This window comes from Tamandua tetradactyla, chromosome 6, assembly GCF_023851605.1.
Source record: "Tamandua tetradactyla isolate mTamTet1 chromosome 6, mTamTet1.pri, whole genome shotgun sequence".
Taxonomy (NCBI): Eukaryota; Metazoa; Chordata; class Mammalia; order Pilosa; family Myrmecophagidae; genus Tamandua; species Tamandua tetradactyla.
Window position 1 is genome coordinate 116,117,809 of NC_135332.1, and position 16,160 is coordinate 116,133,968.

The window sequence follows — 16,160 nt, forward strand, 5'->3', positions numbered from 1 at the left end:
GATATATGGGAAAAACTACTTATTGCATGCTACAGTCTATATTTAACAGGAATACATCGCAAGTACCACAACAATACTAGGGGTAAATAATTAGTGGGGGGAAAGAGTTAAGGGGAATTGGGGATTTTCTCTTTGGTGAGGGTGTGTCTGTTATTTTTCTCTTTGGAGCAAAGAAAATTGTCTAAAATCAGGAGTGATAATTGTACAATTAATGGGGATACTGTAAAACATTGTCTATATTGGATAGAATACATGCTAGATGAATATATAGATGCCATATAGGGTCACCATATCATTAGGCAGTACCATTACTTGGAATATACTTGAAAGAACTGAAAGCAGGGACTAGAAGAGATATTTGCATTATTTGTTTATGGGAACATTAGTCATGATACCCAATGGATAGAGATGGTCAAAAGGTACATTGACAAATAAGCAAAAGGGTGAACTGTGGTATATACATATCATGGAATATAGTGTGGCTACAAAAAGGGATGAATTCTGAGGCATACAAGGAGGTGAAATCAATGAGGAGGACATTATGTTGAGCAATATAAGCCAGAAACTAAAGGACAAATACTGTGTGCTCTTTTAGAAAATACTTATTACAAAATTGGGGCCTACATTAAAACCTGTTAAAGCACTCACATTATTCTTGAGCTTTAAGTGTTATTTCTAAATTTTGAGATGCTGTGTTATATGTATGTAACCTGGTATTTTCCTGGAACTTTCAGTACCTGTGTGACACCTAGGACTCACAGCTGGAATTCTGTAGCTCTGAAATTCAGCATTCCTACATACAGCAACTGTTAAGGAAGCCGAAAAGGTGGTCAGGCTTCAATCAGAGTTAAGAATGTAGCTGTTCAGGTTAGGACTAAGGTAAATCAGAATATAGGGTAAAGGATGATATTGTATGTATTTTAGAACTTCACCTACTATATGAAACCAAAGCAAGAAAGACTTATTTTGTCCAAAATCAAAATTTTCTGTTACACACAATCTAACTTAACGTGTCTGGCCAGTTCAGTTAAACAACCTAAGCACATGAAGCCTAAAATTGGGAACGAGGTCTTGCAATTCTGTATAGCTTAATATAATAACCAGATATATTCCAGAGTATGTTGGGCAAATGATTTAAAAAATATTGGCAAAATCCCTTGAGGGACTGGATAAAAAATATGAAACTATTAAACTTTCCCACCTGAGTAATCCCTGATACTCTCTCAAACACTAGGGACTCCCATGTTGATATACCAAGCCCTTGATCTTGAGGTTTGGTCTCATGAAACTTATATCTGTTATAGAGAAGCTAAGCCAACCTTTAATTATGCCTGCGAGTTACTTCCAGGGTAACCTCTTTGTTGCTCAGAGGTGGCCTTTCTCTCTCTAAGCCCAAATCTTCAACTAAGATAATTACCTTACCCCTTATGTGGGACATGACATCCAGGAGAGAAAGTCTCCCTGGCAACATGGGACATGAACCTGAGGTATGAGCCTGGCTCTGGCACCAAGGGATCAACAATGCCTACCTGACCAAAATGGGGGGAAGAAATGTAACCAGTTAAGGTATCGGTGGCTAAGAGAGTTCAAATAGAGTCGAGAGGTTATATATTGCTAATTGCCATGGTATGCCAAGCCCCAACCAACACTATGCCCTAAAGATTACCCAGGGCTCTATCTGAGACTCTATACAAATTTCACTTACTAAGTTTATTTTTCAGAAACCTATAACCTCCAGATGGTCCCTAAGCCAGATAAGCCCTGAAACCCAAAGTTACCAGTCTCTCCAAGAGCATCAACCAGTTGCATCTCCCTACCCCATAATGTTGACACTCCTTTTCAACATGAAGAAGTTAGATTGACCATTGTCCAAACATCCCTAGAGTGGGAAAAGGATCAATGAAGTGAAGATAGGATATACCAAATGAGTATGACTAATCATTATATTGATATTACTTTTTAGTCTCCAGTGTCCAGAGAAGCTGGAAAGAATATTGTGTGCTCTTTTAGAAAATACTTATTACAAAGTATTTGTAATGGTGGAACTGTAGCCCATACCATACTTTGAAATTTGTTCTAAAACCACTTGTTAAAATATACTTTGAAATTTATTACTTTTAAATATATGTTATATTTCACAATAAAATGTTAAAAAAATCAATTAGACATAGATGTGAAAGTCTACCTCTGAACTTGCTATTCAATTCTCTTGGTCAATATAGCTATCCTTGTGCCAATACCATGCTGTTTGTCTACTGTAGCTTTGTAATATGCTTTAAAGTCAGGAAGTGTGACTCTTTGAAATTTATTCTTTTTCAAGATGTTTTTGGCTGTTCAGAGCTCCTTACCCTTCCCAAATAATTTGATAAGTGGCTTTTCTAATTCTCTGAAATAAGCCATTGGAATTTTGATTGGGATTTTGTTGAATCTGTAAATCTGTAAGTCATTTGGGATAGAATTGACATCTTAAGGACATTTAGCCTTCCAATCCATGAACATGGAATGTCCTTCCATTTACTTAATCTTTTTTTATTTTTTTAGCAATGTTTTGTAGTTGTGTGTATATGCATCCCTCATATCTTTGATTAGATTTATTCCTAGATATTTGATTTTTTGGATTGCTATTATGAATGGATTTTTTTCATGATTTCTTCTTCAGATTGCTCATTAATAGTGTATAGAAACACTACTGATTTTTCAGTGTTGATCTTTTACCCCACCACTTTACTGAATTTTTAAATTTACTCTAGTAGTTTTATTGTGAATTTTTTGGGACTTTCTATATATAAAGGATCATGTCATCTGCAAATAGTGAATGTTTTCATTCTCCCTCTCCAAATGGGACATCTTTTATTTCTTTTTCTTGTCTAATTGCTCTGGCTAGAATTTCCAGCATGATGTTATATAACACTGGTGACAGTGAAAATCCTTCTCTTATTCCAAATCTTAGAAGGAAGGTTTTCAGTCATTCACAATTGAGTATGATGCTAGCTGTGGATTTTTCATATATGCCATTTATCATGTTAAGGATGTTTCCTTCTTTTCTTATTTTTCTGAGTGTTTTTATCAAGACAGGATGCTGGATTTTGTGAAATGCTTTTTCTCCATCAATCAAGACAATCATGTAGTTTTTTCCCTTGTTTTGTTATCATGTGTGCATTACCTTAATTTATTTTCTTATGTTGAACCACCCTTGCTTACTTGGATTAAAACCCACTTGATCATGGTATATAAATCTTTTTAATGTGCTGTTGGATTCGATTTGCAAGTATGCTGTTGAAGATTTTGGTACTAGGGTGATCTTAGACTCAAAGAATACATTAGATAGTTTTCCCTTCTCTTCAGTTGTTTGGAAGAATTTCAGTAAATGAAGATTATCATTAAAGGTAACTAAAATGGTAAATGCAAAACACAGTTATGCTGTATCCTCAATAAACAATAAACCCTTAATACCTATAAGAGTAGAATACAAGTGAACAAGAAAATGGCATATATCCTGATAATGGGGATACAAAATCTAAAGTTTTAAAGCAGGACAAAAACAACATAAAGAGGGGAAACAGAGGGATATGGGAGCAGAGAATATATATGCTACTAAAATTGTTACTATCTTTTCAGATTAGTCAGGTATAGATGTAGGTTGTATAATATAAACCCCAGGGTAACCACAAAAAAAGTACTTTTTAAATATTTAGAAATAGAAATGAGAAAGGGATCTGTCAGAGACATCACAAAAGATCATCAACTTACACAGAAAATGGCTTCGCTTGTGACTTTTACTGAACATTCCAAGAAAATTAATGCCAATCCTGCTCAAGGCAGTGACAGCAGAGCTTTAAACCAATTGCAGGTTGCAACTGCATACATTGTACTCCATGAAACCAGCCCTAATTCATTATTCATGATCTTTAGATAAAACGCATTTTTGTTTTCTTGCAATTATATATGAGTGACTGTCATGCCGTCTTCAACTGGAAGGTACAAAACATCAAGGGTTATATTCTCTAGATAGACTTGACTTTGTAGCTTATACATATTGTCTATCTCTCCCAGCACTGAAGATTTCGCATCCTAGCCCATCATGATTATTGACATAGGGTCCTTGCTTGGCATGTAATAAACTCTTGATAAATTTTGCTGGATAAAGTTTAACAGTAAAAACATTTTTTTCTAAAAATTTCATCACAATTTCTGTGTGGTAGTTTGAAGCTATATGTGCCCCCCCAAAAAACATGTTCTTAAAATTAATCCATTCCTGGATGTATGAACCCATTGTAAATAGGACCTCTTGATGAGGCTACTTCGGTTAAGGTGTGACCCACCTCAAACCAGAAGGGACTTAATCCTATTCCTGGAGTCCTTTATAAGAGAATGAAATTCAGATAGAGAAAGAGAAAGCCACAGAAGCAAGAAGCTGAAACCCACAAGTGTAGAAGAGAAGGGGGAGACAAGCAGACACAGCCATATGCCTTTCTGTGTGACAGAGGAGCAAAGAATTGCTGGTAGCTGGTCTTCAAAAAAAGCATCACCTTCTGCCCTATGTGGGACATGACATCCATGGGTAAAAGTCTCCCTGGTGACATGGGAGATGACTCCCAGGGATGAGTCCAGCAGCCCTGGAACCATGGGATCAATAATGCCATCCTGACCAAAAGGAGGAAAAGAAGTATAACAAATAAGGTATCAGTGGCTGAGAGAGTTCAATTAGAGTCGAGAGGCTACTCCGGAGGTCACTTTTACACAAGCTTCAGTTAGACATTGCTACCTATCATAACTTGCCAAACCCCAACTAAAACCATGCCAGCCAGTTCTAAAGAACACCTAGGGCAATATAGAAGATTCTACAAAGGTTCCATGCACTAAGGTAACTTTCCAGAAACCTACAACCTCCAGATGGCTCCCTGGACCAGATAAGTCCTGAAACCTAGAGGGGTCAGCCTGTCCAGAACATCAGCTAGTTCCATCTCCCTACCCATATTATTGACAGCCCCTTTCAACATGAAAAAGTTAGAATGGGCATAGCCCAAATACCCGTAAAGAGTGGGATAGAAAGATCAGAGATGATGATGGAGTTATACAGAGAAGGTAGGGTTTAACAAACAAGCATGATTGCTGAATCATTATATTAATATTTCTTTTAGTCTCCAGTATCTTACAGCAGCTAGAAATAAAAACTTAAAATTTGGACTTGTAATCCATACCAAACTCTGAAATCTGTTCTACAACTAAATGTTGTGCTGTGCTTTGAAATCTTTTGTTTTTTTTTTTTTTGTATATATGTTATTTTTCACAAAAAAAGAGAAAAGAGTCCATTGTGATGATAAAAAAAAATTCCTTCTAGCCTCCAATGTTCTGGAGCAGCTAGAAGGAAAAATCTGAGATGATGGTATAGTAGCTCATGACAAACTCTGGGATCTGTTCTGTTACTACTTGTTGAAGAATGCTTTGAAAACTATTGCTTTTTTCTTTCTTTGCTTTGTATATATGCTATATTATACAATTAAAAAAAGTTTAAAAACAAACAAAACTATGTACTACCATTCCTCACAACTGTGATGACATTCTCAGCCACTTGGTAAAACAATTTTATTTGAAACAATCCATCCAAAAGTTGGCTGAATACTTCATCTGAGAAACAGTGTGGATTATGATTTTTTGCTGCATAAATCAGCAACCATTAACAAGCTTTGTGAAACATAAACTAAACAAGCACTTTTTTCTTCATGTAGCATAATAATGTTTACCAAATGCTAGCAATACATTTGTAAATCCTCATAAAATAGGATCAAATGACAAAAGCATATTTTAATATGTTTGCCAGTGTGATCCTAAACAAGCAAACTGCCACTCTCACCAAAGCAAAATCTACCAATAAATAAATAAATAAGCATTGCTGTGATTTGCACATTTCCCCAGCTTCAAAACTATGATCAAATAAATTCCAGTTGCTTCACCTGACCCATTTTGTGGTCTGACTTTGCACAGTCTAGGACTCTAAACACTCTGTTTGGTGGTAAATAGAAGGAAGTAGTTTGAAAAGAGAGAAATTCACCATACATTGTGTGAATATATATCACGGTGTTTGGAGGCAACATTCGAAAGTCCTCCCTCAATTAAGGCCAAAGGTTAAATATTATATTTCATACTAAATTCCATGATGCTAAATAATCTTAATCTCACCTTTCAAGACATATTCAACATCAACAGAAAATTATGTTTTCTGTCCTCTGGGGGAAACTTTTCAAATCAGTGTGTTAACTATAGACCCAACTCAGAATTCTGATTACTCTACTTTCTCCACAGTGGCCAATAAATGCTGACCTGTGAGTTTTTAACATGCCAGTTAGGAACCACATTCTGTTTTTGGTAGCACTTTAGCAATTCAATTGTTCTAACGTGTGACATAATCTGACTCTAGTCTGAGTCCTGTTGAATCAGCTCAGAAAAAGGAGTTGCATTCTGTAGCATTTCTAAAGGACTGGAAACTTGCTTTAACAGCTTGCTGCTTTAGTTCAGTGACTACCATATATGACACCTATCTATACATTTTTCTTCAATGCCTGTAATACACCAGGCACTACACCACATACTTATGTTTACATTATCTGCAAGCCAGAAATATTTGGGTAGAGCAGAATATCATTATAAATTACTAGAAGGTATTTTAATGTTTCAGCTTCTAAAGAAAAGAAAGTTTATCTAAATAAAACTTACTCCATATATTAAGATTATTGGAAATCTAGAAAATAAATAAAGTTGCTAATTGTGAAAACTTTCTTCTTTGAGTGTTCCTGGAGGGATTTGTGGTCAAGATACATTTTTCCCCTATTTTTTTGCCTCTGGGAAAATATGCTGTAATATATTCCTGTAGACTCTGGACTCAAATCATTCTCTACCATATACATTTTTCCTTTCAACTGATTAGTAGGTGAAGCTAGCCAAAAAAGTCCTTGAATAAATATTTCTTACATAAGCGGTACCTATTAACAGGGGCTAAGTAAAATCAGATCTCCAAAGGGCTCTCATTACAAAATTTCCTCAGAAGCATCATGGTTGATGTTGATTTCAGCACTTCACCCTGAAATCTATAGTACATAGGAATTTTGGTTCGATTTTATTGAAATGCTACCTGTTTCTTTATAAGCTAATTGGAATAAGCCAACACATGCTAAGGCTGAATAAATAACTACAGAATATATCCATTTTTCTTTCCTATTGGGTTTCCAAACGTTAACTCCAAGTAACAAGTGGCACAACTCAGAGCTAAGTTTCCAAAGACGCAAGCTGGGAGATACTAGATAAAGGATGGGGTTGACTGAATTATCTCCTGGAGGATTAGCAGAGTTTCTCCTAGGAGGGAAAAGCATACCTGCCATTTCTTGTGGGATCATGGCTGAGCAGAAAATATGTGTGTTTCCAAAGAGAACTAGCAGAAATAGCAGATTTGGACTTTATGAATGTCTTTGAGTAACAGTAATTTACAAGCTGAGCCCCATTAAAATAGGCTGGATAAAAGGAGAACCAACAAAGACAGAAGGAATTTGGTAGAGATAAATGGAGTTGTATAAAAATGCCAGGCTCAGATTTAATAACTGAGTGAGATTATGTGGCAATATATTTAAATTCATAGGTATGTCAGCTAGGAAGCTTTGGCTCTATGTGACAGAAGGCCTAATCCAAACTGGTGAAATACAATAGAAGTTCTTGGCTTACATGGCTGGAAGTCCAAAGGTGGGTTGGGTTGGGGGTTGATTAAGTAAGCCACTTCTGCTCTAAGTGCCTGCAGTTTATACTTTTCCTTTCCTCTAGATGTTAGACCTTAGGCCTGGGGCAAAATGGCAGCAGTGCTCTAGGTTTTATATCCATAACTTGACAAGTGCCCCAGGAAGGGAGAGGTGGTTGCTTCTCCGAGTTCACCTGGAAGAGTAGGAAAAAAATTTATCCTTGGCCCACATTTGCCCACTCATGAACCAATCACTCAAAGCCAGAAGAGATGGAATTTCCTCCCTTTAGACCAATAGGGCCCATCTCTTGATCTGGAGCTTTGGTTAGCTAGAGGTCCCAACAGGTCCACATAGGAGGGCTGGAAGGAGTAAGCAAATAGATGTCAGCACAGCTGGTAACTCCCAGTTCTTCCTGACAATACCTTGGGGGATAATTATAAAGCCTTCTGAGCAGACAGGAAAGTGACAGAAATTTTCCATTATGAGTCAAAGTCTTGAAACTATACCTTGGAAAAATAACCAAAATTCTGGTTTTGAGCCCATGCACTGGCTAACTTTCCCCAGGTGTGGTCCATGAGGCTTAATGCCAAGTAACCAGGCCTTACTCAGGAGATTCTATTTTCCAGCTAACTGTCTACAAACACCCACACACACCTTTTCTTCTCTCATCTCTGTGCCTAACTCAGTTTACCCATATTTCTTTGAAGTCCCTTCCTTTCCTTCCATTCTCAATCTCAAGCCCTTCCTGCATGCCTTTTGAGTCACAGCTATTTTCTCCCTCTTCCTTTTCTTCTATGGAGTGGGAAGGGAGGACTGTGAGTGGTATGGACCAAGGCAGAAATTTGGTTCTCTTCCTCAGCTGTTGGACATCATAAAAATAAATAACAGAGAGAGAGATGATAAAGCCAAAACCTCAGCCAACTCTACAGAGCTGACAAGTCCTGCATGGTCTATGATATTGTCTAGTGGTTGAGAGCATGGATTCTGGAGGCAAATAGATTGGGTTTGAATTCTTACTCCAGCACTGACTAGCTTTGTGATCTTGGAAAATTTCTTTGTGATCACGGAACCCCTACCCTCATTTGTAAAATGGAAATAAGAACAGTACCTATTATTTCCAGACTGTTTAAGGCATATTGCAAAAGTCTTCTACAATTTAGTTTTGGGAAGTACTATGTTCAATCATTCCTTCCTGATTTGAGGAAACTCCTTTTTCTCCCTTTCACTGCCATGAGTAGTAAGGAAATTGAGTTGTTGGCATGCCCGGTGTCTACATGTCCCTCCCCAGCACTAGCTGACCAATGCCCAAACGATGCTGCTTCTCCACTAGATGTTGCCAGCTTGAGTTTTCCTCCTGCTTTCTCTGGAATCTTTCTACATCTTTGGATCCAAAGTCAATCCCAGGGGGCATCTGTGAGATAGGGACCTAAGATTGTGAGTAATGAAAGAAGAGAGCAGGCAGGGAAATCTCCACCCATGTAAAGGAAACATTATCTTCCCTGCTAATGCAAAGCCGAGAAACATCCATTTTAGAATTATCAGGATACCTTCCATGTGCAGAATAGAAGTTGGAACATGTGGTTTCATCTGGTCACATGCATTGGTGCTCCAGTGAACATGATTATTATTGTATTCCTTGTTTTCCTATGTATTTGCATATGGAGGACACTGAGTTTGGGGGCCAGCCAGCATCCTATCTCTGGTACTGAAGAATTTCTAGATTTCCTATAACCTGGAGCTTACACAATTTGGGCCCGCTTTAAGAAATATAGATTATATACAGAAAATTACATGTAAAATTGAATATTTAACTAAGAAAGTATATAAATGACAATTTTTTTTAAAAGGGTGAATACCAAAATCATCACAAAGTTTAAAAGAAACACACTACATAGTGGTTTCTTTATTGAACTGCCTGCCACTCCATTGTAATACTTTCTTTCCTACATTTTTGTCTGCATACTCTATGGTGATTTCTTCATCTGTGAGTCCTAGGAAAATAAAAAGATTACTTAATCTGTCCTCTAAGATGGTAGCTCAAAATTTGGTAATTATTAATACCTTAGAAAACATTCTTTCAGCTTCACATCATAAAGTCACATGAAGTAAGATTGTTGCCAGGTATGGGGAAATCCTTTCATTTGGAAGGATTTTCCTCATATTAGCTTCAGTCATCATACATTTCAAGTCCTGATTCTCCCTTGCTACTCACATCCTTCTAGGCTGATGCCACAGGGCACGTTCATGTTTTCTGTCTACACCTCTGGGCCTCCAACTTCTTGTCAAGACTCAGGCTAAATTAGCATCATTGGTAGACAGAAATATTCCAGGAAGCCATTCCTACAACAAGCCAACTAGCAGCACTGTAACTATACATGGAAATGACTATGAAGCACAAAAATAAATCTTACTATACCCAAACTAAAAGAACTTCCAACACAACTGTCCCTTGGCTATATCCCAAAGATGCCTGCTGCCACAAGACAGAAAGAAAGTGTGATAGAATGAAAGAAAGAATGGAAGACACAACAGCCTTAACAGATGGCAGCTAACATATATTGCATTTGCAAATTGTATGAAACATGTAACTATATAACTGCCTTTGTAGGACCCCACCCAAAGTCTTGTAAGGGGATCAAGCAAGTGATAAGTCCTTAAGATTAAGCTTTTTTAAAACCTTTAATCAGTAGCCTTTCTTTCTAACTTTCATTCACTACATCTTCCTCTGACTGACCTTTGATTTTGTTTGGTCATCCACCTCTCTCTCATTCTTGGCATGTAACTCCAAAACGGCTACTAGAACTTCCAATTCCCCCATTTACAGTGATCAGATAAAGAATAATCATATGACCCCACTGAAATCAGTGAGGCACCATGAGGTTTTCTGAGCCTTCTCTCTGGATTAAATAGAAAGGAACTAAGTTCTAACCCACTTCTTGAAAAAGAGAAGAAGGTTAATCTGAGAATGGGGCCTACATGTAGGAAAATGGAAACAGGACAGCGAAAAAAGTCATTTCTGATGTCACCATTTGTAACCCTGCATCAGACATTAGCTAAAGGTGACACAAACCATGACTATTATAATTGAGTTAAATAAATTCCTTTTTACTTACTTAATCCAGTTTGACTGGGATTTTACATTTTCAACTAAAGAAATCCTCACTGATACCTTCTCTACCTTCTCCTTCTTTAAAAAACTATCTCCATCAATGTGGTGCCAAAATTATTATTCTTCTCAACTCGAGCTTCAGTTCAGAGAGAATTTACCTTCTCTGGTTCCCTAAACACAACTAGAGCAAATTGTTATCGTCCAAAAGCACTTTGCTAAGGAAGCATAACTATTTTAAAAGTTTGTAGGATTTTCATCAGGTACTTAATCTCATGGAATATTACTGAATGGCATATTCCCATTTTTCAGAAATATTTTGAATATTTATTTTAAAAGTGGTAAAACACGCTTTTCTCATAGTTAATACTAAGAATTTTAATTTATACAGAATGTTAAGTTAATCAAATATTAAGTATATCATAAGTGAAATGATTCTTGACACCTTGTCTCAAGAGTTACTTTTTATTACCACTAACTATAATAAAGAAAGATAGTTAGGTTTTAGTTTGTAGTTATGTTCTTTAAAGTTCCTTTAAAAATCAAACAGCTCCTATTGTGAAAGATAACAGAGTAGGAAGCTCCAGGAATTAGTATGTCCACCTGAACAACTATTAAACAAGTAGGAACCATCTGAATCAACTATTTTGAAACTCTGGAGTCCAGTAGAACACTATATTTGTATTTCATCCAGGAAAGAGTAGGAGAAGAGGCTAGCAATTGCAGTAAATTCCAATGAATTGCTCTCCTTATGAGGTGGGTTCTGTCATCCACCCACCAACAGAATTAAAATACTGGTAATTCTGGTAGACAGAATTAAAGTACTGGTACAGCTTCTTGGTGCCAGACAGGGACATAAAAACTAAATTCCCCAAGATCCAGAGGTGGGGAGGAAGGTGTAGTCTGATTGCTGATTATCACTTTTGATTAGGTACTTTGGATTGCTCGGGCCTGGCTCTGAGGGCAACCATTGCTCCAAACCAACCCAAAGGCAGAAGAAGAGATTTAAAGATAGGCTGCTTCTTCAGAACTACAGATGAGAGCTGAATGGCTGTATTTGGTAAGCAGGGGAAAGCACGGTGTTGGGGAGCTGTGGAAGAAGCCTCTGATGCTCTTCTGGCCTTGCCCTTATCACATCCTCAGGGCAGTTTGGAGCCAGTTGGCACTCCCTTTGTAGGGGCCTGGCCTTCTGTGGCTAGGAAAGACTGACTTGGGAAACTCCTCTTAGCCATGTCCCTCTCCCCTTCCAGAATCTGCTTGTGACAACCAGAAAGCAGTATAAGGAACAGTTGAGGTGGATATTCTGGGGTAAAGGCTTACCTGCTTTACCTCATACAATGGAAAAATCTAGAGGAAGAAGATCTGAGATGTGAAGTAGAAAGGGCCTTCAAATTCTGGTTATCAGGGGACTTTCTAAGGCCACTGGCAAGTACAAGCACAGAACAAGACACAGGGAGGACTGTGGACTTTGCATTCACCTTGGACTCACTTTCCTAATGGGAAGACTGAAATCTAAAGAAGAGCACCAGATAATGCAAAGCCAATTTGCATAAACAGTGAAAGGTATTTTTTGCTTAGGTTTGTTTGGTTTAATTAGTTCCTGATAGTCAAGAAAATCTATCATATCACTAGCTGGATACAAACTCAAGAAACAGACATCACAACAAATAAATCCCAGAGTTAACATTTTAACATATTAAAATGTACAGTATATAAGAAAAGATTACAAGACAAAGAAACAGGAAATGATGGCCCATATAAAGGAAGGGATAAAAATTCAGGAAACATCAACAAAGAAGACCAGACTGGAGATATACTGGCAAAGACTTTGAAAAAATGACTGTCAATATGCTGAAGGAGACGAGGGAAAATGGAAAGAGCAAAAGGGCATCAAGAAAACAATAGATGAATTATGTGAAAATCTCCAAGAGATACAAATTTAAAAAGGAACCAAACAGAATTATTGAGGTTGAAGACTACAATAACTTAAATGAAAATTCCCAGAAGGGGAGACTTCCAGAAAGATGGTGGAATAGGGACAGACAGAACTCACTCTTCCACCAAAAACATCTAGAGAACAGGCTGAAACTATCCAAAGCAGCAGTTCTGTTGCTCAGGAGATAAGGGAAGGATCACCGCCACACATAAGGAAGAGCTGGAGGAAAAAGTGCAGAAACTACAACTGAGAAATAGGAATGATGATCTCAAACCTCCACCCATGAGGCTGCAGCTGTGCATTGGCCTGGTTCTTGCTGACTGGTGAAAGGCAACACAGACTGGGTTCTTTGGCTGGCTGGCAAAGTTAACCCTCTTGTTCCTCAGTCTAGAGTCTTCCCACACAGGAGTCTGGGAACCAGCAGCTCCACTGTATCGACAAACACAGACACTACTGTGGTTCCCAGTGCCCATCGCTCACCTCTGAGGCAGGCAACTTCCAGTGTGCCCAATCCAGGGAGAGAAAGGGAGGTCCTCTCTCTCTCTTTTTTTCTCCAGGAAGAGAAGAAGCTGCAGAACATTCTGATCTAACAATTGGCCAGTGAGATCAGCCCACTGGGTCTCACAGACTTAAAACAGACCTTGAACCAGTCTGGACTTGTCCAGTGGGTCTGCTGCAGTATAGGATAGGCAGGGTTGTGGGGAACTGGTTGCCCAATTGTGCCACTTACTGGAACGGCTGGGAAAGTACAGTCTAGGAAGCTGCTTTCCTGCTCATCCTCTAGAATCCTTCCCAAAAGGGTTGTACCCCTGTATGAGATCCTGGCCCAGGTTCAGCTGGGGAATACTGACAAACCAGGTGGCAAAGGAGACCTTCAACATGCAACCAAGCAACCCCAAAATCTTACAGAGCAGAGAGAAAACAACTTCAAAATAATATTATCAACATAATCAGATGCCAGAAACCAGAGAAAATTGCAAGACATATCAAGAAACAAGAAGATATGGCCAAGCCAAATGATCAGATTTAAAAGGTGGAGGAGACGCAGAATTTGAAACAACTAATCAACGATGTACAAACCTCATAAATAACTTCACTGATCTGATTAAAGAGATAAAGGATATCAAGAAGACACTAGAAGAGCATAAAGAAGTATTTGAAAGAATACACAGAAAAATAGCAAATATCATGGAAATGACACAGAAGATAAAATTTAAAATATACTAGAGTTGCACAACAACAGATTTGAAGGGGCAGAAGAAAGGATCAGCAAACTAGAAGACAGAGCAACCAAATTTGAACTAGATCTCGGGCAACATGAAGCACACAAATATATGAACCTCTGGTGTCCCAGAAAGAGAAGAGAAGGGAAAGGGCCAGGAAAAATATTTGAGAAGATAATTTTTGAAAATTTTTCAACCCTTATAAAAAACAAAAATATGCAAATCAAAGGCCTACCACACTTCAAATAGAATAAATCTGAATAGAACCATTCTAAGAAACATACTGAAAGGCCAAACAGGATAGATCCAGAAAGCAGCGAGATAAAAGTGATTCACAACATAAAAGAGAAGCCACATAAGGCTATGTGCTGACTACTCATTAGGCACCAGGGAAGCAAAAAGGCAGGGGTATGAGATATTTAAGATACTGAAAGATGAAAATTGCCAGCCAAGAATTCTTTATCCAGCAAAGATATCCTTCAAAAGTGAGGGAAATGAGTGCAAATCTCCCTGGTAATGTGGGACAGAACTCCCAGGATGAGCCAGGATCCAGCATCATGGGATTGAGAAAGCCTTTTTGACCAAAAGGGGGAAGAGAGAAATGTGACAAAATAGAGTTCCAGTGGCTGAGAGATTTCAAACAGAGTAGAGAGGTTATCCTGGAGGTTATTCTTATGCATTATTTAGATATCCCCTTTTTGTTTCTGACTTATTGGAGTGGCTGGAGATAAGTACCTGAAACTGTTGAGCTGTGTTCCAGTAGCCCTGACTCATGAAGATGGTTGTATAATGATGTAGCTTTTACAATGTGACTGTGTGATTGTGAAAACCTTGTGTCTGATGTTCCTTTTATCCAGGAAATGGACAGATTAATAAAACAATATGGATAATAAATAAATAAATAATAGGGGGATAAGAGGTAAAATAAATTGGGTAGATGGAAATACTAGTGGTCAATGAGAGGGAGGGGCAAGGTGTATGGCAAGTATGAGTTTTTTCTGTTTTCTTTTTATTTCTTTATCTGGAGTGATACAAATATTCTAAAAATGATCATGGTGATGAAGACAAAATATTGTGATGATACTGTCAGTCATTGATTGTACACCACATGTGGATGGTATGTGTGTGAAATTTGTCAATAAAAATATTTTTTAAGTGAGGGAGAATTTATAATATTCACAGATGCTGAGAGAATTTGTTAATAAAAGGCCTTTCCTGAAAGAAATACTAAAGGGAATTCTGTTGCCTGAAAAAAAAAAAAGACAGGAGAGAAAGGCTTGGAGGAGAGTATAGGAATGAGGATTATCTGTAAGGGTAATTAAAAGGAGATTTAAATAATAGAGCCGACAAATAAATGCCAAAGGATAAAATGGTTGAAGTCAGGATGGCTTTTATAGTAATAACACTGAATGTTAATAGATTAAACTCCCCAATCAAAACATACAGATTGGCATAATGGACTAAAAAAAATGATCCAACTATATGCTATTTACAGGAGATTCATTTCAGATCAAAAGACACAAATAGGTTGAAAGTGAAAGGCTGAAAAAAGATATTCCATGCCTGCAAAAAAAGGTGGGGTAGCAATATTAATATCAAATAAAATAGACTTTAGATGCAGAAACATTATCAGAGGCAAAGAAGGCTATTGTATATTAATAAAAGGGGCAATTCACCAAGAAGAAATAGCAATCATAAATATTTATACACCTAACCATGGTGCCCCAAGATAATATAAGCAAACCCTGGCAAAACTGAAGGGAGTAATATGTCATAACAATTATAGTGAAAGACTTCAGCATACCACTCTCTTCAATACACAGAATATTTAGACAGAGGATCAATAATGAAACAGAGAACCTAAATAATATGATCAATGAACTAGACTTAACAGACATATATAGACCATTGCACATCAAAACAGCAGAATATACTTACTTATCAAAGGCTTATGGAACATTCTCCAGGATAGATCATATGCTGATGCACAAAACAGGTCTTAATAAATATAAAAGATTGAAATTATACAGAACACTTTCTCTGATCATAATGGAATGAAATGGAAATCAGCCAGAGAACCAGAAATTTCACAAATATATGGAAGTGAAACAGCACGCTCTTAAACAATCAGTGGGTCAAGGAAGAAATTGTAAGGAAAAATCAGTAAATGA